At 45.0% G+C, this 23,059-nt stretch overlaps 1 protein-coding gene across 4 annotated transcripts in view; it reads right to left on the bottom strand.

The window, feature by feature from the left end:
- The window catches only part of LRFN2 (leucine rich repeat and fibronectin type III domain containing 2), a 1,534,746-nt gene that overhangs the window by 825,991 nt on the left and 685,696 nt on the right, over nucleotides 1–23,059 (bottom strand). For all 4 annotated transcript variants that reach the window (XM_069236232.1, XM_069236233.1, XM_069236234.1 and 1 more), the window contains one exon: nucleotides 1,835–1,904. The gene's annotated coding sequence lies outside the window, so the exon portion shown is untranslated. The remainder of the gene's footprint in view (nucleotides 1–1,834; nucleotides 1,905–23,059) is intronic.

The following is a 23,059-nucleotide window of genomic DNA, read 5'->3' as shown; positions in this document are numbered from 1 at the left end:
AATTTATTACAAAACCATTGGTGAAACTGAATCCAGGATAAATGTGTTCTGCAGAACTATCTACTTATAAATTCACATCCTATAATACTAAAGCTTTCGGTTTGTGTAGCAAATTTGATAGATAGATATATTAACACTTTCTTGGGTGCATAATAAAAGGAGGGTAACTTGATTAAGAACAGTTTCAAATGGACACAGTCTGAAATGCTGTGGAATAGCAGAGGTGAGATAATCGAAGACCATTCAAAAAGGAGCTGTTTCAACAGCACTGGCAGGAGACAGGAAGTGATAACCCTGAAATGTACCCTGTGCTCACATGAAAGGTGTCCTGCTACCACACAAGGCTCTAAACACAAAGACAATGCTAAGCTAAATTATACAGGAAAAACAAAAGCACTGGCATTGAAGGAAACAACCTTGTATGTGGATGTGCTCATTGTGAGAGAGTAAAATATAATCACCCAAAGTAAAGTTAACCAGTGCCTTAAATAGGCTGACCTATTGCCCCATGCTTTATGCTGTATTGGGCGGCAGTAAAATGTAACTGACACAACAACAGACCAATGGGTGAAGAGAGGTGGCTGAAAGCATGCACATAATTTTAGCAAAATCAAAAGGTCTTTCCTAATGCAAGACCTAAAAAGCCCTTTTAACTAAGTATATTATGCATATAATTTTAGTAAAATCAAAGGGTCTTTTCTAATGCAAGATCTAAAAAGCCCCTTTAACTAAGTATATTATGCATATAATTTTAGCAAAATTAAATGGTCTTTTCTAATGCAAGACCAACAAAAAGCCCTTTAAGTAAGTATATTATGCATATAATTTTAGTAAAATTAATGGGTCTTTACTAATGCAAGACCCAAAAAGCCCATTTAAGTAAATATACTATGCATATAATTTTTGTAAAATCAAAAGGTCTTTTCTCATGCAAGACCTAAAAATTAAGTGAGTTTCACAGATTAAAGACCTTCAGTCTAGTGAGTGAACGGAAGTGAGGGCTCCTTGTTACCGCAGAAGCCCACAACACCAAAGAAAAAGATGAAAGACGAGACAAAATCACTGGAATGGAAAATTAGATTTCCGTCAAAGCAGGCTATTCTCTGGAAAATAGGTTTTCCCTGGTAAGTAAGCAAGCATGAATACGCAATTGAATCACAGGATGACGGGTAGAAAGAAAACAAACAACAAAGGAGCCCATTCAGTTGCTCGATGGTTTTAGTGGTAGGAGATGCGTAAGCGCCTTTGCAATTTTCTGTTCCTGTTCTGTGTTTCCAGCTGTTATCTGCCCAGTCTCACTGGCTTCATGGTGAATACAAAAGATGAGCATCTTGACTCATGCATCCCTATTCTCATGGTAATGTGTATGTTTGCAGGGCTGGCCTGGGACCTAAAAGCTGCTCTGAAAACTGTTGAATTACAAGCCCACGTAGCGCAACGTGGTAGAGACCAAGCCTGACCCTTCTGCAGGAAGGAAGGTGGGACCAATTTTGAATCCTGCCTCTTCAAAGGGCTTCTTTTATAGCCCAATTGTCCAAATGTATTTGCAAAACACAACAGTGTTTACACAAGTTACTGAATTATTGCAAAAACAGATTCGCAGTATCTTTGTGGCAGGGCAAATCATGTAAGTGTTTATGAGAAAACTGTGGCAGATTCCTCAAGTCTTCGAAGCCCATCCATCCCTAAGGGAAGCTCTACAGGTTTTTTTTCCTAGGCCCAGTATAGCCTGTCCAGCAAAAATGTTTGCATGAAATAGTAACTTGAGACTGTAACAATGCCTTCACACATCAAGTACATTTCAGATTAATTAAATATATTTTGTTTTACTTACCAAGCATTCCTATAAGTTAAAGCTTATACCAGGGTATGTGCAGGTCAGTTTCAAAATTCTTCTGGTGCTCCTAAAACAAATACCAAAATAATTATTATATTTTAAATTATATATATTATTATTTCCTGAAAACCCATCTGTACTCTAAAAGGCAGAGGGGTAATTTACAAAGATGGAGTGAACAAGCAACTTACACAATGAGTTAGCAGTACAAGTATACAATAATAACATTAAAATTAGTATACAATAAAGATTTTTTTTTTAAAGAAATAAAATAAAAACGAATATTTTCCACGTAGTCACCAATAAAGATAATCTGAAATAGATATAATTATGGGATAGATAGGTACAGTAGTGTTCTGAAAGGAGTGCCAAGGTGTTACACATTTATGCCTTGCATAAGTGATGGGTAGAGGAGACTCCTGGTCCCTTCCTAACAATAGGGAAAAGTTCCCAGGGGTAAAACTACCCATTTTCCAGCAAATCCTAAGTGCCCTACTTCAAACAATCATACAGTGTCCCTCTCTACCAAAATCCAATATGTCGAAACCTTTCTCTCCTGTTCAGAACCGATGTACCCACCGCAGAGGTGCAGCCAGGGAAATGATCAACCCCTGCTCTGTGGTCACTTCGAACCTGTTCTGGGGGCATCTCCTCTCCCATTGGGATTGGTGCCTTCATGATTGGGGCATCAAGGACACCTCTGCCCAATTGTCAGCTACCATTTGCAGGTGACAGAGTAACTTCCTGGGCACAGATCTGATAGTCCTTCTCTCAAAGGAAGAGAAACAATTCACCAGACATAAAACTTTGTCCTGCTCTGGGAGCACTTTTTTCATACCTCATGAAAGGTATTCAGCTGCCAGATGACAGTTGGAGCTCATGCAAATGGGCCCCCAGAGGCTTTAAGCTTGGGAAAAAAGTAACTTTTTAAAAGTACATTTTCTAAAATGTTAATTACAAATTCAGCTTCACCACTAAATTGGGCCTGTAACAAATAGTCAAAGAATTACATTTGTATGTAGATGATTCCTAGTTGGCGATAACATTATTAAATGTAATAATGTATTCTAATGCTTTCCTATGGGGCAGCCAACCTTGCTGAAATGAAAAACGCTTCTTGGGCCTGTTTATTGCAAGGACATATTTATCATTGAACCTTTGCACGTCTTACTTTTAAATATTATGAACTGTGCCTTATGGGTAGTCAGGACTACTTGGGGGTGGCTTATACATATTTAAGCAGAAGATTTAGGCTTTTAGACATGCCAAAATTACTTATTTTAATAGGTTGGATGTGTAATTTTAAAACAGCCAGGCTACATTAGCAGCCTGCAGTCATGTTTGCACTGTCGCTCTCGTTACACAATTGGACCACTGGTGACATTTAACTTAAAAGCCCTGGTAAATTTTTTATAATATACTAGAGACTTATAGGTAAGTTAGATATGCTAATTAGGAATGTAACCAATTTCAACATGTGAGAGAGAGAGACTCACCCTTGACCCCCGTGCAATCTAAGGGTACAGACCCTGGATTGGAAGGCCAGGTTCAGGGTGTCCCCCCTCACCTGGAGGAAGGGGCTACCGCTAACAGTGCCCCTATCATGTTGTCTTCTTGGGGGGGCCACTCCTAGTTGGGAGGTGCAAGACCCCAGAAGGGAGGGCAGGGGGACGGAAGCCTCACCCCAGGTTGGAGGACCAGTTGCAGGTTAACAGCCCTGCACTGGTGGAAGAATTGTGCAGGACTGCTTTAACAAGCACCCTGACAATTTTGGACTCTGGTAGTGCCGCTCCTGCAGGGAGGGTACAAAGCCCCAGAGGGGAAGACCAGTTGCAGGTTAACATCCCTGCACTGGTGGAGGAATTGTGCATGACTGCTTCTACAAGCATCCTGACAATTTTGGACTCTGGGGGTACCGCTCCTAGAGGGAGGGTACAGAGCCCCGGAGGGGAGGACCAGTGTCAGGTTGTCATCCCTGACCTGGTGGAAGGGAGAGTGGTCGAAGGGTGACAAGCACCTGGATCCACCGCCCCCCATTCTCCACAGCCACAGTGGTGGGAGGGGCCTGAGGTCGGGCTCTCATCCCAGACAGTTGTCAGGGATCACTGGGGCTTGCTGTCCTGGTGGACAGAGTTGCCCCTGGGGGAGGACGGGAGGCACACCCCGGGGGTGGAGGTGGCAGCACCACTGTGTTGGCCCTGGTAGTACCATCTGCCCATTGGGATACATCTGTGAGCAAAGTAGAGTTAGGTGCTGCACAGATGGTATCTGCAGAGGTGGAGAAGGGTTCCCCATGGGTTAGCTTAGTGGGCCCTGAGAGTATGGACAGAGGGATCCAACTGGAGTCAGGAAGGCGTAGAACTGGAACATGCCCCTGCTGTTGTGGGCCTAGGTCCTTGTTCTATCGCCCCAATCAGGGAAGTACATCAAGGTATTGATTGTTCTCTCCCGGCTTTAGGCTGGTAGGGGGTTGTGTTGGACTTTTTTGCTTATGCAGGGTCATCCCCAATCTTTTTGCCTCCTGCCTCCTATTTCTTTCTGACCTGTTGCTGTTGGCTTTTGAACTCTGAGCACTTTACCGCTGCTAACCAGTGCTAAAGTGCATATGCTCTCTGTGTAAAATTGTATGTAATTGGTTTATCCATGATTGGCATATTTAATTTACTAGTAAGTCCCTAGTAAAGTGCACTAGAGGTGCCAGGGCCTGTAAATCAAATGCTACTAGTGGGCCTGCAGCACTGGTTGTGCCACCCACACAAGTAGCTCTGTAATCATGTCTCAGACCTGCCACTGCAGTGTCTGTGTGTGCAGTTTTAACTGTAAATTCAACTTGGCAAGTGTACCCACTTGCCAGGCCTAAACCTTCCCTTTTCTTACATGTAAGACACCCCTAAGATAGGCCCTAGGTAGCCCCAAGGGCAGGGTGCATTGTATGGTTAAGGTAGGACATATAGTAATGTGTTTTATATGTCCTGACAGTGAAATATGGCCTGTCCCTCTCATAGGTTAACATGGGGGCTACCTTTAAATCCGATTAAAGTGTAGATTCCCTTTGGGAGCAAATGGACATGTGGAGTTTGGGGTCTCTGAGCTCACAATTTAAAAATACATATTTTAGTAAAGTTGATTTTAAGATTGTGCATTTGAAAATGCCACTTTTAGAAAGTGAGCATTTTCTTGCTTATACCATTTCTGTGGCTCTGCCTGTTTGTGGATTCCCTGTCTGGGTCAGTTTGACAGTTGGGCTGGTTGAACCTCACACTAGACAGTGACACAAAAGGAGCTGGGGTTTAGTCTGCATTTCCTGATGAACCATCTGTGCTAGGAGGGAGGGGCGGAGTGGTCACTCACACCTGAAAGGGCTGTGCCTGTCCTCACGCAATGCAGTCTCCGACCCCCTGGTGAGTGTCTGGGGCCTGGCATGGGCAAGGCAGGATTTCACATTCAAAAGAGACTTTACTTTGAAGTAGGCCTACTTCAAAGGAGAAATTGGGTATAAGAAGGGCACCAAAAACCACAGACTTTAGAACACTTCTGGAAACAAGAGGAACCTATGCCTGGAGAAGAGCTGAGGAAGAAGAGCTGCCCTGCCTGTGACTGTGCTCTATGGAGCTATCCTGCAGTTGCTGCTTCTGCCAGAGTAAGAGGTCAAAGACTGGACTTGGTGTACCTTCCATTTTGTGAAGAAATCTCCAAGGGCTTGATTTAGAGCTTGCCTCCTGTTGTTTGAAGCCTCAGGGACAGCAAAGACTTCTCTCTGCCAGCACCTGGAGTCTCTGGAGAGACTCCTGCTCTGACAAGTGGTGCCCTATCCAGTCCCTGGGCCCTTGGAAGGAAAGCTGGTGGAAATTCAAGGAAATCGACTTCGGACGACTTTGGACCGACACCGCTGCTAAATCTGGTGACGCCGCCTGCACCCAACTCCGTGATCTTCGCTGGAACGTGACGACCTTCGCAGGCCCGACATCGCTGCAGCCCGCCGAAGTCCGCGACTCCATGGAAGTCGCCGCACCACGTCGTGACCGACGCCGCTCGAAGTGCGCAGATTCAACGTTTCGCACAGACGCCACCATCCCCGACTTTGCGCATCGGCTTGTTTTCACTCTTCACCAAAGGTACTGTACTTTGGGGTCTACGCGACTCCGTGTCCGACGCCACTGGTGTCGGCTTGTTGGGAACGACTCTATCACGACGCCGTGTTAACACCTCATCGAAGCATTTTGTGTTTCTAAGTGCTATTTTTGAGTTTAATCTTTAAAACTTCATAACTTGACTTGTGTATGTCGGAGTTTTGTCGTTTTGGTCTTGTTTTGTTTAGATAAATATTTCCTATTCTTCTAAACTGGTGTTGTGTCATTTTGTAGTGTTTTCATTAAGTTACTGTGTGTGTTGGTAGAAATACTTTACACCTAGCACTCTGAAGGTAAGCCTACTGATCTGACAAGCTACCAACGGGGTAAGAAGGGGTTAGCTGAGAGGCAGGAGGCAAAAAGATTGGGGATGACCCTGCATAAGCAAAAAAGTCCAACATGTAGTAATAGGTCCGTTCACAAAATACAGAATAATAGTGGGTTCACAATTCAACCTACCTCATGAATTCCAATGAGGTAGGTTGCAAATTGTGACTGTTAAAAATTGGGTTTCTGGTTGGGAGAGGAATGCATCCTGACCCAACAGATATCACAATCTTAGTCAGGGTAAGTCACACACACACACCCTAGGTTAACCGGTGCTCATCCTCTGGTAGCTTGAAACAGAGCAGTCAGGCTTAACTTAAGAGCCAATATCTAAAGTATTTGTGCAATACTTCAAACAGTAAAACAGTTAAAACAGCACACAAAACGATACCACACCTGGTTAGAAAACAGAACCAAATTTAAAAATAAAACAAGACCAAAATGACGAAAAACAAATAGGTAGAAGTCAACATATACATTTTTCAAGAATAAAAGTAAAATAGCACTTAGAAGCAATAAGTGCTAGCATGGGACATCTGGTCACACTGGACCGGGACAAAGTCAAAAGTTCATGCCGACTATGATGGAGTACAGGCCTGATACAGGGACTCACTTTGACCCCTGAACCAAGGTACCTTGATCCGGGATGCGTTGTTGACGAAGATTCAAGGTGCAGCTGGAGTGATGCATTGGTGTCGAGCCACGCAGTGGATGAGATGGGTTGATTTTCTTCATGCAAATGCGGCGATGCTGTGGTTTCGAGCGCAACGCGCTGTTCTGAATTCGATGTGTGGCTGCTGTTCCCTCAGTAGGCGATGCGTAGATTCTGAAGGCAATGCACCAGTTTCAAGGGTGAGTTGCCAGGTCCACTCCATGCAAAAATGATGTTGCACTGGTTCTAACTTACACAAAGGCAAAGATGCATTGGTTCTGTTGAGGATGTGTGGGTTCGGTTGAAGCAGCTCTTTATACCCACTTTCAAGGGCCCAAGGCTGGGTTGGCACCACTTGGCAGGGGGAGACTTGCAGCAAGGAAAGTCCAGGTGCTGTAGCAGGTTGAGTTGCAGTCTTTTGTGTCCCTGAGACTTCAGAAAACAGGAGACCAGTCAGCTGCCCCAGGTCACTCTAGTTTCCTGGATGTAGAGATGTAGGTCCAGTCCTTCTCACTCACAGGCAAGAGGGCAGCACGTCAGCACCACAAAGTAGGAGTCCAGCACAGTAGCAGCTCAGCAGAGTGGCAGCCCTTGTAGCAGCACTGCAGTCCTTCTTTCTAGCAGAGTATCCACAGGTCCAGAAGTGTACTGATTTGGCAGTGTTTGAGTTCCAGTACGTATACCCAGTTGTGCCTTTGAAGTAGAAGAGACTTCAAAGATAGGCCTTTGAAGTGCACAGAGTCCCTGACCTTGCTGCCTTGGCTCCAGACTCACTACAGAGGGGTATGCAGCTCATTGTGTAGGGAAAGCACACTGCCTATTCAGGTGTGTCAGCCCCTCCCACCCAAGTAAAAACATGCCAACTTTTAATAGTGGTATATTCAGAATTGTAATTTAAAATCCAATTTCACCATAAATTAGGATTTTAAATTAGGTTTCCAGAAACACCAAACTGAAAAACCTATCTCTTGCAGATTGTGAATTACACTTAAAAGTTGTAATGAGGTAATCTGAATGTTAACCTATAGGAGAGATCGGCCCTGCAGTAGTGAAAAACTATTTTAAGAGTTTTTCACTACCAGGACACGCAGAATTTATAAACACATGCACCCTGCCATTGGGGCTGCGTAGGACTTACCGTAGGAGCAATTATATGTATTAAAAAGGAAGGTTTGGGCTTCGCAAAAGGTTTATTTTGCCAGGTTGCCATGGCAATGTAAAACCGCACACAAGCTCTGCAATGGCAGGCCTGATATATGGTTAGGGGACTACTTAAGTTGGTGGAACAATCAGTGCTGCAGGCCCACAATTAGCATTTAATTTACAGGCCCTGGGCACTTGTTGTGACCTTTACTAGGGACTTATAAGTAAATTAAATATGGCAATAGGGGTTAAGCTAAGGTTACCATAATTTAGGGGAGAGAACACAAGCACTTTAGCACTGGTTAGAAGTGGTAAAGTGTGCAGAGTCCTAAAGCCAGGAGAAACGAGGTCAGAAAAGTGGAGGAGGAAGGCAAAATGTTTGGGGGTGACCCTGCAGAAAAAGGCTATATCCAACAGCGACCCACTGTGATTCGCTGCCATCACAGGGATGATGTTATGCTGGGGTCTGTAGACACCATACCTATGACTGCTTTTAAAGGAAGGAAAATGGGTTGTGTTTGAAAAGAAATTAAAAGGTTTGGAAACATTTATTATATCTAAGCGCAGGACCACCAGGCTGTTGTGATGTATGTGACCATAGTCATGAGTTCCCAGGGTGAACTACCAGGCTAAGGTGGAACAGACAGGGACATAGATTCAGGAGGGTTGTTTGGAGTATAACACCACCTCAAATGCATTCTTGGTTTGGTAATTCTGGGTTCCCCAAGTCAGTTCTGCTATATCTGTGTTGGCTTTTGACATAGTTCTCATCTCAAGAGGTTTTTAACATATTTATTTTTTGTATCAGGATCTTAACCATATTTAGTCACCAATTTACTAAAGAAGTAGTAAATCTGCACTCATAGAAGTACTCTATGAATGGGTGCCAATGTTCACAAACATTGGCAGTAGTAGGCTTGGAAATCTGTGCCAGCCTCAAGTTTCCTGGCATAGTACTGGCAATCAAGCACATAAAAGCTGATAGGATAAATGCGTACAATTCGTCTAAGCAGTGGCAATCACTTGGGTGATTCCAACCCACTGTTTACACCTACTGTGCGACTCTAGACATAGTCCCACCTCACGCAAATCAGCATACTGACCCTGCTCCCCATGAGAACAGTCCATCCTGAACCTTGGTCATTTTATCCGTCTATCCGGCAACCCGCTGCATTTTAAGTTGAGAAATTTGAGATTTGCAATCCATCCCCCACCACCGACTGACTAAGCTACATCCTGGGTGAAGGTCCTCAGATTCCAGTAATGATTCAGCAGGGGCCCCCAGATTTTAAAACGTAAAGAATCGCTGCCCTATACTGTCCAAACCGGGAAAAAAGACTCTGCAGTGTGCAAGCGCAATTGTTCATCTTAAACATTCTGGATAAATTCCTAATTTCCCTGCAATTAGCTGTCTTGAAAATATGTGTAATTTACCCAGGGGTCTGTTAACGAGTCTGTTTTCTTTTATACTAAAAGGTGTTAATCCTCACTTAATTTTTTGTATTTGCAAGTATTTTTGGAAACATATTTTGTTTGCCTTAAACCATTAGTGCTCAATGGTGCAAGTTTAAATTCCAGCAAAAGGTAATTTCATGCTTTCTTGCTATTATTTGCTCATGAAAACATTCTGAATTATTAAGCATTGAGAACTTCTCCACAAGATCAATTTAAGGCTGACACCAATTAGAACTGTAAAAGGGGAGGTCTATGAAAATCTGCCCTCGAAGCAGCTTTACAAGCGTACTAATGTGAATGTTATGTGACATCTGCAATTCCTCCAGTTAAAAACTATGTGCACAGACAACTCCTGATTGGGAAATACAGCACCTTTTACATTTTGTTTCAATTGGGAAAACCATTTCTCTTGTGGGGAAACCCATTTTCCTACATCTCTCCGCACTGGAATGGGAGTTCCTCCAGCCCTTTGCTGGTGTAAATGATCAATCAGTTCTAGAGCGATAAAGGCCCGGTAGGTGTCTGTAAAGACAGAGCACATCTTGATCTGCCCTTAGAGTTGGCTTTAGTGCCATAAAATTGTTCAACATAAAAAAAAAATACCCCAGCTACGTATCCTTCTGTGTATTTTTGACCCTGAAAGTCGTTTTTTGTCTTTAAATGCCATTTTGAATTTGGCACGTGTTTCTTAAATACATCAATGATTCAATGCCCGGATCTAGTAAAGCTCTTCAATGAAGAGTTTCATGATCTTTTTGCTTGGCCCAGGCGAAGTTTAGTCTACGCCTATGTAATCTTGCCTATTTTCTAGCATTTCATGTTAAAGATGTTATTTTTAATGTCCAAGAATACGCAATTATGCTTCGTTGCATAACTGAGATATTGGTCAGGTAAAAAAACCTATTGCTGGAGCAAAGTCATTGAATTTGATCGGCTGTGGTTTGTATCATGCACGATTTTGCACTTTTTTTTTTACCCAAAATGCTGCCTCCCTACAAAATAGTGCAGGATGCCAAACCAGCATTTCTCTTAATAACGTGTCATTTAATGTAATTGTTCCGCAAAGGAAATTCTGCTTTTGTGCTGTCATTGATTGGGAGCATTTATGGCAGAGAATAATAGTTCAGTATGATTTTAGGGTTTTAGGGAAAGTCATGACACCTATAGTGTTGTCATATTCACTATCTGACTTAGGCCCAGATTCAAGAGGGCCTAGCGCCACCTTAGGGCCCTCTTGGGATCATTTTTTCACGCTAAGGCGGCACTAAGGTGGCCTTTTCCCTGCACCATATTTACAAAGTGGAGCAATGCATGCATTGCCCCACTTTGTAACCCCTCGAGCCACATTATGCGGGTTCCAGGCATAATGTACGCAAGGGGGGTGTTCCCCCGTTAGGGGGGATGAAAAAACGGTGCGAAGAAATCAGGAGATTTCTTTGTGTCATTTTTTTCAGCACTTTTAGAGCCAGCTCAGAGCAGGCATTAAAAGGAGGCATACCATTGTTTACAATGGGTCTCAATGGGATTTCCAGCGTTACCGTAAACATTTTTGATGATAATCCTGCAAAGCACCAAACTAGCATCAAATATTTTAACGCTAGTTCCATAACTACCGCCATGGTGCACTGTATCTTAAATATGGCGCACACATGGTGGCATTAGGGGGGTGCTAAGGGGCGCAAGAAAACAGGTGCTGCATTGGATGCAGCACCACTTTTCTTAAATTAGGCCCTTAGTGAGAGGCTGTGGATTATAGGATAAGCTTCTTCCCCAAAATAACACAGAAAACATGGTCGCTCTACTAAATACATGCATCCGATTCCTGTTGTACCCTGCCCTTTGCCTTATTATTTAATTTAAAATACTACATCAAATGTTATTTAAAATAAAATATTGGAGTTCGTGATCCTATTATATGTCAGTAAATTGGGAAGAAATTTTACTAATTAGAGAAACAGCACTTGAAGCATTGATTTCATTGTAGTAGACGCTAGAAGTGACAATTGCAATCACATTAAGAATTTTATCCATCTATGGGATTCCTTTTCATGATGAGCAGCCACCCTCCACTCAGCCATTTTTTCTAATTCTTGAAATGCCCTGAGGTCAGTGCCTGTGCGAGAAAGCTCACAAATATCTCTACAGCCCAGTTCCATTCAATGCTGAGTATTTCCTTGCAGGAGTGCCACAAGAAACACCACTTTCAAACACCAAGGGTCAGATTTACAAGTCCCCAGCACCTCTTAGCGCCACACTAGAGTCATTTTTTTACGCTAATGTGGCATGGAGGAGGCCATTCTCCTTCACCATATTTACAAAGTGGTGCAATGCTTGCATTGCATCACTTTACAACCCCTTGTGCCACATAATGCCTGTGCCAGGCTTAATGTATGGAAGGAGGGTGTTCTGGCGGTGGAGGACCATAAAAATGGTGCAGTGTAATTTACAACATTTCACTGCGCCATTTTTAGCATCATTTTTAATGCCTGCTCACAGCAGGCATTAAAATGAGGCTCCCATTGCTTTCAATGGGCCTCCCTTTGCTTTGCAGTATGAGCGCTATTATTTACTGCGCTCATCCTGCAAAGTACCACAATAGTGTCATACATTATTATGCTATTGTCCTAATGTGTGCTATGGTACATCATATTGTAAATAAGGTGCTACCACGGTGTTCTTAGGTGGCAGTAGGGGGTTCAAGAAAAGTGGCGCATCACAGCTGATGCACTGTAGGAAGGTAGCCTCTTTTTAGCCTTGTTACCCCCACTTTTGGCCTGTTTGTGAGTATATGTCAGGGTGTTTTTACTGTCTCACTGGGATCCTGCTAGCTAGGGCCCAGTGTTCATAGTGAAAACCCTATGTTGTCAGTATGTTTGATATGTGTCACTGGGATCCTGCTAGCCAGGACCCCAGTGCTCATAAGTTTGTGGCCTGTATGTGTTCCCTGTGTGGTGCCTAACTGTATCACTGAGGCTCTGCTAATCAGAACCTCAGTGTGTATGCTCTCTCTGCTTTTAAAATTGTCACTGCAGGCTAGTGACTAATTTTACCAATTCTCATTGGCACACTGGAACACCCTTATAATTCCCTAGTATATGGAACCTAGGTACCCAGGGAATTGGGGTTCCAGGAGATCCCTATCGGCTGCAGCATTTCTTTTGCCACCCAGGGAGCTCAGACAATTCTTACACAGGACTGCCACTGCAGCCGGAGTGAAATAACATCCACGTTATTTCACAGCCATTTTACACTGCACTTAAGTAACTTATAAGTCACCTATATGTCTAACCCTCACTTGGTGAAGGTTAGGTGCAAAGTTACTTAGTGTGTTGGCACCCTGGCACTAGCCAAGGTGCCCCCACATTGTTCAGGGCAAATTCTCCGGACTTTGTGAGTGCGGGCACACCATTACCCGCGTGCACTACATATAGGTCATTACCTATATGTAGCGTCACAATGGTAACTCCGAACATGGCCATGTAACATGTCTAGGATCATGGAATTGTCACCCCAATACCATTCTGGTACTGGGGTGACAATTCCATGTATCCCAGGGTCTCCAGCATAGAGCCCGGGTACTGCCAAACTAACCTCCGGGGTTTTCTCTGCAGCTACCGCTGCTGCCAACCCTCAGACAGGTTTCTGCCCCCCTGGGGCCTGGGCAGCATGGTCCCAGGAAGGAAGAACAAAGGATTTCCTCTGAGAGAGGGTGTTACACCCTCTCCCTTTGGAAATAGGTGTAAAGGGCCTAGGAGGAGTAGCCTCTCCTGGCCTCTGGAAATGCTTTGAAGGGCACAGATGGTGCCCTCCTTGCATAAGCCAGTCTACACTGGTTCAGGGATCCCCCCAGCCCTGCTCTGGTGCGAAACTAGACAAAGGAAAGGGGAGTGACCACTCCCCTGACCAGCACCTCCCAGGGGAGGTGGCCAGAGCTCCTCCAGTGTGTCCCAGACCTCTGCCATCTTGGATGCAGAGATGTGAGGGCACAATGGACACCTCTGAGTGGCCAGTGCCAGCAGGTGACATCAGAGACCCCTCCTGATAGGTGTTTACCTTTCTCTGTAGCCAATCCTCCTCTGAGGGCTATTTAGGGTCTCTCCTGTGGGTATCTCACCAGATAACGAATGTAAGAGCTCACTAGAGTTCCTCTGCACTTCCCTCTTCGACTTCTGCCAAGGATCGACCGCTGACTGCTCCAGGATGCCTGCAAAACTGCAACAAAGTAGCAAGAAGACTGCCAGCAACATTGTAGACCCTCATCCTGCCAGCTTTCTCAACTGTTTCCTGGTGGTGCATGCTCTGAGGGCTGTCTGCCTTCACCCTGCGCTGGAAGCCAAGAAGAAATCTCCCGTGGGTCGATGGAATCTTCCCCCTGCCAACGCAGGCACCAAACTTCTGCATCACCGGTCATCTGGGTCCCCTCTCATCCTGACGAGCATGGTCCCTGGAACACAGGAGCTGGGTCCAAGTGTCCCCGACAGTCGAGTGGCCCTTCTGTCCAGATTTGGTGGAGGTAAGTCCTTGCCTCCCCACGCCAGACAGTAATCCTGTGTACTGCGTGAACTGCAGCTGCTAGGGCTTCTGTGCACTCTTGCAAGACTTCCTTCGTGCACAGCCTAGCCCAGGTCCCCAGCACTCCGCCCTGCATTGCCCAACTCGCTGAGCTGGACTGTGACTTCGTGGGACTCCCTTTTTTTGTGCTGAGTCGACCGTCGTCCTCAAATCTTCAGGTACTTCTGCGGGTGCTGCCTGCTTCTGCGTGGGCCCTCCGTGTTTCTGAGCGCCTCCACTGTCTCCTCCTCCAAGGGGCGACCTCCTGGTCCTTCCTGGGCCCTGGCAGCACCCAAGACCTTCAACCGCGACTCTTACAGCTAGCAAGGCTTGTTTGCGGTCTTTCTGCAAGGAAACAACTCTGCATCCTCCAGCACGCTGTGGGACATTTTCTCACCAAAGGAGAAGTTCCTGGCACCTTCCGTTGTTGCAGAATCTTTGGCTTATTCCACCCAGAGGCAGCCCTTTTGCACCTATATCCGGGGTTTAGTGGGATCCTGCCCCCCCACCCCCCCGGACACTTGCGTGACTCTTGGACTTAGTCCCCTTCCTTTACAGGTCCTCAGGTCCAGGAATCCGTCCTCAGTGCTTTGCAGTCAGTTGTTGTTCTTGCAGAATCCCCTATCTCGACTTTACTGTCTTTCTGGGGTAGTGGGGTAACTTTACTCCTACTTTTCAGGGTCTTGGGGTGGGATATCTTGGACACCCTTAGTGTTTTCTTACACTCCCATCGACCCTCTACACACTACACTAGGGCTGGGGTCCATTCGTGGTTCGCATTCCACTTTTGGAGTATCTGGTTTGTGTTGCCCCTAGGCCTATTTCCTCCTGTTGCATTCTATTGTGTTCTACAGTGTTTGCAATACTTTTCTAACTACTTACTTACCTGATTTGGTTTGTGTGTGCATATTTTGTGTATATTACTTACCTCCTAAGGGAGTATATCCTCTGAGATACTTTTGGCATATTGTCACTAAAATAAAGTACCTTTATTTTTAGTAACTCTGAGTATTGTGTTTTCTTATGATATAGTGCTAAGTGATATCAGTGGTATAGTAGGAGCTTTGCATGTCTCCTAGTTCAGCCTAAGCTGCTCTGCTATAGCTACCTCTATCAGCCTAAGCTGCTAGAACACCTCTAATTTACTAATAAGGGATAACTGGACCTGGCACAAGGTGTAAGTACCACAAGGTACCCACTATAAGCCAGGCCAGCCTCCTACATGCACCACTTTCTAGTAAATCTGCCCCAAATTGCATGATTGGCCTTTGGTCGGAGAGTGCCATGGCGAAATGAAATTTGCCCCCCACCGCCATTGATCCTCTTTAATTGTCTATACATTGAACATTTTTGGAGCAGTCAGACGAAGGTTAGAGGGGCAAGATTAAAGAGTGCCCTCAAAAGAAAAACAAGCAAACAGCAGACAAGGCCCCCAGCAGCCTTCAGATAAACAACAGACTCAAGGCGCATGGGAACTGCTGCGGGGTGCTCCAGTGCCCTGTTGGATGTCGATGTTCTGGGCATGGGCCCAGCTCACCCATGACAATAGCCGTCACTTCCGAATTGGTATGGCTCGCAATCCCCTCTTAGGAATCAGTAAAACTTTACTGATTCTTTAAATGGGATTTTTACATTTGTAAAAACATTTTTGCAGTTGCAAACTCCGAATCAGAGTGGTTGAGATAGCAAAAAGGGTTTCTATATAATGCTCACCTCCTCTGTCTTGAGTACCTGCTCAAAGGATTTGGTCAAAACCCCACTTCAGACAGCAGAGAGTTAAAAGTGTTTCAGAGAGAACCACCTTCCTCCTAACTAACTTGCCCATCAGGGAATTGCCAGAGTGTAATCAACAGCCCCACTCAATAAGCAGTCAGATATGCTTCCTGCCTGTGGATTTTCAACACAGTCTGTGCTGCCGTTAAAACTCAATAAGGAACACATTAAAGGCATTCATGCCTTTCGGCTGTGTATACGTGCCAGGATGCACAGCCAACGGTGTTAATCACAGCTACCTAAGATGTCATCTCTGCTTTCAGTGACATATCTATAAAATGCAATCCATAAGTCTTCAATAGGCACTTCATATCGTTCCGTTCTATTTTGTGGAAACAATTCAGCTAAAGTACTTTAAATTCTTGTCCTAGATGCCCTTGCAGTACTATCGCAAGTTATTCCTAATATTTTGCTGCCATGAAAATAGGAGTTTATCTGTAAACAGAAAGGGGAAGGTTTGGAAACATGGATATTGAGAATATGATGTACTGAACAGACGCCATGAACTGCATTTTACCGCGTCTTATTTAAATAGGCACCTCAAGGAGGCTTTAGCTCAGAGGTCTTCAAACTGCGGGGCACTCCCCCTTGTGGTCACTGGCTGCATTTCCAGGGGCAGGGAGGTGAGGGGGGTGCTAATGCCTCTGCAAGTGAAAAACGTAATACTTTTAATTGGAGAGTACCGGCACTTCTCAGAAACAAGCAGGTACTCTATTACAGAGTACCTGCACTTCTATTTTTCCATTTAAAGCACTGACTGGAAGCACTGCCTTGTTTATGGGGCAAGTTTCTAGGCTGTCTTCATTTTCATGCATAAGAAGTGTGGGAGCTGTAATCCTGAGTGCCACGGGGAAGGGGAAGGGAGTGTGGTGTCTGCTGCGTCATAGTCGCGTGCTTGACATCCTCACGCGACTAGGAACAGAAGATGGGGGCAGAATATAGGGGAGAATGTGGAATGTAACGGCAGATTGCCGTTAGCTTGGAAGGAAGAGAGACAGACACCGACTTACCTGAAATAAAGGTCGCACTAAATACAACTTCGACTGAGCATTATCTTACATAATTTGGCGACGAGCGAAACTCGAAGCAACGCTAAGACATTGCGCTGTGCAGCTGAAGGAAAATTACCTTCGTTCTGCTACCAGCACGTCGGACCGACTGGGATTGTTGGTGTCTGGGGCACATCGGAGGGCTGCCATGTCAAAAAGGAGCGCAGCGACTCCTGTTGAAGTCTCGGTTCAGACTTCATTAGTATTTAATTTTTTTTTTGTTATTGCTTTTCCTCAACCATAGCGCGCGCTTGGCAGCAATTAACCCCTTCGCTGCCAGGCCTTTCCCCCCCTCCTGTGCCAGGCCTTTTTTGGGCTATTTGGGGCAGTTCGCGCTTAGGCCTTCATAACTTTTTGTCCACATAAGCTAGCCAAGCCAAATTGGCATCCTTTTTTTCCAACATCCTATGGATTCTAGAGGTACCCAGACTGTGTGGGTTCCCCTGAAGGAGGCCAAGAAATTATCCAAAATACAGTGAAAATTTTGTTTTTTTCAAATGGGAAAAAGGGGCTGCAGAAGAAGGCTTGTGTTTTTTTCCCTGAAAATGGCATCAACAAAGGGTTTGTGGTGCTAAAATCACCAGCTTTCCAGCTTTCAGGAACAGGCAGACTTGAATCAGAAAACCCAATTTTTCAACACAAATTTGGCATTTTACTGGGACACACCCCATTTTTACGATTTTTTGTGCTTTCAGCCTCCTTCCAGTCAGTGACAGAAATGGGCGTGAAACCAATGCTGGATCCCAGAAACCTAAACATTTCTGAAAAGTAGACAAAATTCTGAATTCAGCAAGGGGTAATTTGTGTAGATCCTACAAGGGTTTCCTACAGAAATAACAACTGGAAAACAATATATTGAAATTGAGGTGAAAAAAAACAGCAATTTTTCTCTACGTTTTACTCTGTAACTTTTTCCTGCAATGACAGATTTTTGAAAGCAATATGCCGTTATGTCTGCTGGACTCTTCTGGTTGCGGGTATATATAGGGATTGTAGATTCATCAACAACCCTAGGTACCCAGAGCCATAAAATGAGCTGCACCCTGCAGTGGGTTTTCATTCTATACCGGGTATACAGCAATTTATTTGCTGGAATATAAAGAGTGAAAAATAGCTATCAAGAAAACCTTTGTATTTCCAAAATGGGCACAAGATAAGATGTTGAGGAGCAGTGGTTATTTGCACATCTCTGAATTCCGGGGTGCCCATACTAGCATGTGAATTACAGGGCATTTCTCAAATAGACGTCTTTTTTACACACTCTCTTATATTTGGAAGGAACAAATGTAGAGAAAGACAAGGGGCAATAACACTTGTTTTGCTATTCTATGTTCTCCCAAGTCTCCCGATAAAAATGATACCTCACTTGTGTGGGTAGGTCTATCGCCCGCGACAGGAAATGCCCCAAAACACAACGTGGACACATCCCAATTTTTGACAGAAAACAGAGGTGTTTTTTGCAAAGTGCCTACCTGTAGATTTTGGCCTCTAGCTCAGCCGGCACCTAGAGAAACCTACCACACCTGTGCATTTTTGAAAACTAGAGCCCTAGGGGAATCCAAGATGGGGTGACTTGTGGGGCTCTGTCCAGGTTCTGTTACCCAGAATCCTTTGCAAACCTCAATATTTGGCTAAAAAAACATGTTTTCCTCACATTTCGGCCTAGCGCCCACAAAAGTAAATGGCCCAAAACACAACCTGGACACATCCCATTTTTTGACAGAAAACAGAGGTGTTTTCACAAAGTGCCTACCTGTGGATTTTGGCCTCTAGCTCAGCCGGCCCCAACCCCTCCGGGGAGCGACCCTTGCCTACGGGGTTGCTCCCCCTGCGTGACATTGGCGCAAAAAAAAAGATCCCCGGTGCCTAATTGTTTCTGCCCCCCTTGGGGGCAGATTGACCTCAAATCGGCCGATCTGCCCCCAAGGGGGCAGAAATGGTCTAAATACAATTTGCCCCCCAGGGGAGCGACCCTTGCCTAATGGGTCGGTCCCCATCTCTAAAAAAACAAACCTAGTGTGGTCAGGTAAGTGGGTTTGGGGGTATTTTTTAGGGGTGGGGTAGATTAAGGGCTTGGGACAGGGGTGGGGGTAGGGGTAATTTTGTTTTTAGGGGTGGGGTAGTTTTGATTTTAGGGGAAGGGTGGGGGTTGGGCTAGTTTGGTTTTTAGGGGTGGGTCCGTTGTTTTTAGGGCAGGTGGGGGATCAGGGAAGGTTTTTGGGCTCAGGGTGGGTGGCGGGTATGGGGTATTTTTGTTTTTAGGGGTGGGGGGGGTCGGTGTAGTTTTTGTTTTTAGGGGGGTTTGGGGGTGGAGTAGTTTGATTTTTAGGGGTGGGGGATCGGGGTAGTTTGGTTTTTAGGGGAGGGGTGGGGGTCAGGGTAGTTTTGTTTTTAGGAGTGGGGGGTCAGTTGTTTTTAGGGCGGCTGGGGCGGGGAAGGTTTTAGGGCTCAGAGTGGGTCAGGGTGTCGGGGTAGTTTAGTTTTTAACAGGTTGGGGTGGTGGGGTCGGGGTAATTTTGTTTTTAGGGGTGGGGTAGTTTTGATTTTAGGGGAAGGGTGGGGCTTGGGCTATTTTGGTTTTTAGGGGCGGGTCTGTTGTTTTTAGGGCAGGTGGGTGATCGGGGAAGGTTTCTGGGCTCAGGGTGGGTGGGGGGATGGGGTATTTTTGTTTTTAGGGGTGGGGGTCGGTGTAGTTTTGTTTTTAGGGGCGGGATTGGGGGTGGGGTAGTTTGTTTTTTAGGGGTGGGGATCGGGGTAGTTTGGTTTTTAGGGGAGGGGTGGGGATCAGGGTAGTTTTGTTTTTAGGGGTGGGGGGTCAGTTGTTTTTAGGGCGGCTGGGGTGGGGAAGGTTTTAGGGCTCAGAGTGGGTCGGGGTGTCGGGGTAGTTTAGTTTTTAACAGGTTGGGGTGGTGGGGTCGGGGTAATTTTGTTTTTAGGGGTGGGGTAGTTTTGATTTTAGGGGAAGGGTGGGGCTTGGGCTATTTTGGTTTTTAGGGGCGGGTCTGTTGTTTTTAGGGCAGGTGGGTGATCGGGGAAGGTTTCTGGGCTCAGGGTGGGTGGGGGGATGGGGTATTTTTGTTTTTAGGGGTGGGGGTCGGTGTAGTTTTGTTTTTAGGGGCGGGATTGGGGGTGGGGTAGTTTGTTTTTTAGGGGTGGGGATCGGGGTAGTTTGGTTTTTAGGGGAGGGGTGGGGGTCAGGGTAGTTTTGTTTTTAGGGGTGGGGGTCAGTTGTTTTTAGGGCGGGTGGGGGCAGGGAAGGTTTTAGGGCTCAGAGTGGGTGGGGGTGTCGGGGTAATTTAGTTTTTTACAGGTTGGGGTGGTGGGGTCGGGGTAGTTTTGTTTTTAGGGGTGGGGTGGAGGGTCAGGGTAGTTTTGTTTTTAAGGGCTGGGGTGGGGGGTTGTCGTAGTGTTGTTTTTAGGGGTGGGGTCAGTTGTTTTTAGGGCGGGTGGTGGGGTCAGAAGATTTTAGAACTCAGAGTGGTTGGGGGGTGTTGGTGTACTTTTGTTTTTAGGGGCAGGGGTCAGGGTAGTTTTAGTATTAGGGGTGGGGTACTTTTAGGCCTTAGGGCGGGTGGGGGGTGGCATGCTAGAACCACGCATGCCGTTCCCACACATGCCTTCACTAGGCATACTTTTACAATGAAAAATCGTTGTAAAGGCATGCGTGGTAAAGGCATTCGTGGTAAAAACGCGGTTGTTGTTCCAACCGCATTGTTCAGGTATGCGTGGTTCTCGCATTAGTTGTTCCATCCTAGATTCCAAACCGAATGCTTCACTGTACACATGAATTAGTATTTTATTCCAAATTCAAACTAACAAATTTCATTTTAACTTAATTATTGTTTTTCTGCCTCATATTTTTTGATAATCATTTCCTCGTAGGTGGTGTGCAACTCATTCTTAAACTGATCCAATGCTCTCCTCTTTGAACTTTTATGCTGCCACTCCCTTAGCCAATACTTTTATCGATTCCCAAGGTATCTTGTCTGTATCTCTCTGTTGTCCACAAAAATTCCAAGAGTCCTTAGATTCATTAGACTTAGGGTTCTCCTGTGTGATCACACTCAGTTCCACACTGTTCTGTTTGCATCTCTGCAAAACCTCTGCTTCTCAACCTTTGCATAGCATAGGCCAAACACTTGCACCATTATTACGTGAGGTTTTGAAATCCCCCAATTGCTCAGTGCTTCACTTCTTCACCAACTTAGAGCCTGATTAGATTTTGGTGGACTTGTTACTCCATCACACCTTTTCTTAATTTGCTATATATCATTAATTTACAAAATGCAGAGCAACCAATCAGTATATACCAATTCACAGTTCTGCACTCTGCAGATAACATCATGAAATGTCTACAGAGTACAGTACTTCAATATTCAGCGGTTGTCTCTTTAGAATAAACCGTTCATTTTGAATAGAGTAATTCGTTTTTTTATGTCAGGCAAGTGTCAGTGACTAAAATACACAGTTTGTTATGTTTTTTTATAGTCTTGAGAGTTTCGTTCTTCCCAGACAGGCATATGCTTACTGTGTGAACACCCCCTTTCTTCCACCAAACCAGCTTTTGTTCTGTGGCTCCACCACAAAGTTCCCAGAAAAACTCTTTAAGGGCCAGATTTAAAACGCCCTATCACCACCGGAGCAACACTGTTTGTGGCTTAACGGCACCTTGTAAATAAGGCCCCTTCACACGCAGCACTTTGCATGGAAGAGGTGTGCAATGGGCGTTGCTGTAGGCGTGCCACAGCAACACCCATTGCATTTTGACGCTGCTCCAGATTTATGTGTTTTTGTAAACCTAAGGCAGTGCCAAAATCTAACACCACCCCAGGCATGGTGCAAGGAGGAGAAATGCTTGCATTCTGCAGTACTCATAGAGTGAGCAAATCGCCATTGAAGATTGTTTTTGTGCAGGGAGGTGTTCCTTCCATCACAAAAACAATCTCCCCTGCAGTGCAGCCATCCATGCGCCATGGCGCAAGAGTGATCATTGGCGCTTGGTAGCAAATTTAGCGCCAGAGCAGGGAGCAACACAGGGGTGCACCATATTCTGTTTAATACAGCACATCCCTGCATTTTGAAAATGACTGAGCACGGAGCTGTCAAATGTGGCGCAGTTGCGATCCGTCATTTTGTTTAAAATCTGGGCGTAAGTATTTTGGGACATTTAATGAGATTGTTGAGGTGAAGTGAAATAAATTCTCAAAATTGGAGTCACCATGCTCTCAATTTGAACCACAAACCTCAAATTATACCAAACATGATTTAAAAGCAGCACTAAACCAAATTAAATGTCATAAGTGGGCTGTAGTGTATATTACACCACACACTTTTATGACAAAAACCTTTTTCTGCCAGTAACAGCACTGTGATTTGTTTAGGCTGCCGTTTAATTGCAATATAATGGCACATGGCAGGAAAAAGTATTTTGCAATGTAGGAAATGTATGTTTTCATATGTTCATAAGTCACCAATAAAGTGTACATTGCAAGCCCAAAAGGAAGGGTGGTATTATTTTAAAATATGGCGCAGCAGATTTGTGTGCCCTCACAGGTATTTGGCTGTCTAGGTGGGACTAGACTTTTCCATCATAGGGCTAGATGGGATTACAATCTTAAATTTCTACCTCCATTTGGGAAAGGGACAGGTAATGCTTCAAATGTATTTTCTGCTTTGCTTTTTAAAATCTGACTTAATGGTGAAATGAGATTTCTGATCACCTAAGCAGAAAAGTAACTTTGTTAAAGTATACTTTAGTCTGAGCTTAAAGTGGCTTACAATCAGTTCTGCCACTGATCATGCTTCAATAGCTGGAATACTCATCCTTTTGTGGCAGAGTTTCAACCCTGGCTGAAACGGCCTGCTTCTGAGCTTGGGAAAGGCCATTGGGTGTTACCTGTTTGGTATGTATCAGATATTAACTATGTTGGAGTGGACAGGGCCCACTTTAGCACTACTTGTTTTGATTTATGAGGTGCTAGGGAGGATTTCTGCTATTTATTCCCAGCCTCCTAGCCTGCCAGCCTCCACTCACATTAGGGGTGGTACCCCTTTTCACCCCTATCATATCTCCAGAGCTAGAATACATATACTTAGCCAAGTGAGTTACCACCTCTGGCTCTGAGGACAATGGCTTGTCTCT

The sequence above is a fragment of the Pleurodeles waltl genome, chromosome 5, assembly GCF_031143425.1.
Source record: "Pleurodeles waltl isolate 20211129_DDA chromosome 5, aPleWal1.hap1.20221129, whole genome shotgun sequence".
NCBI lineage: Eukaryota > Metazoa > Chordata > Amphibia > Caudata > Salamandridae > Pleurodeles > Pleurodeles waltl.
This window is presented reverse-complemented; position numbering and strand designations above follow the sequence as displayed.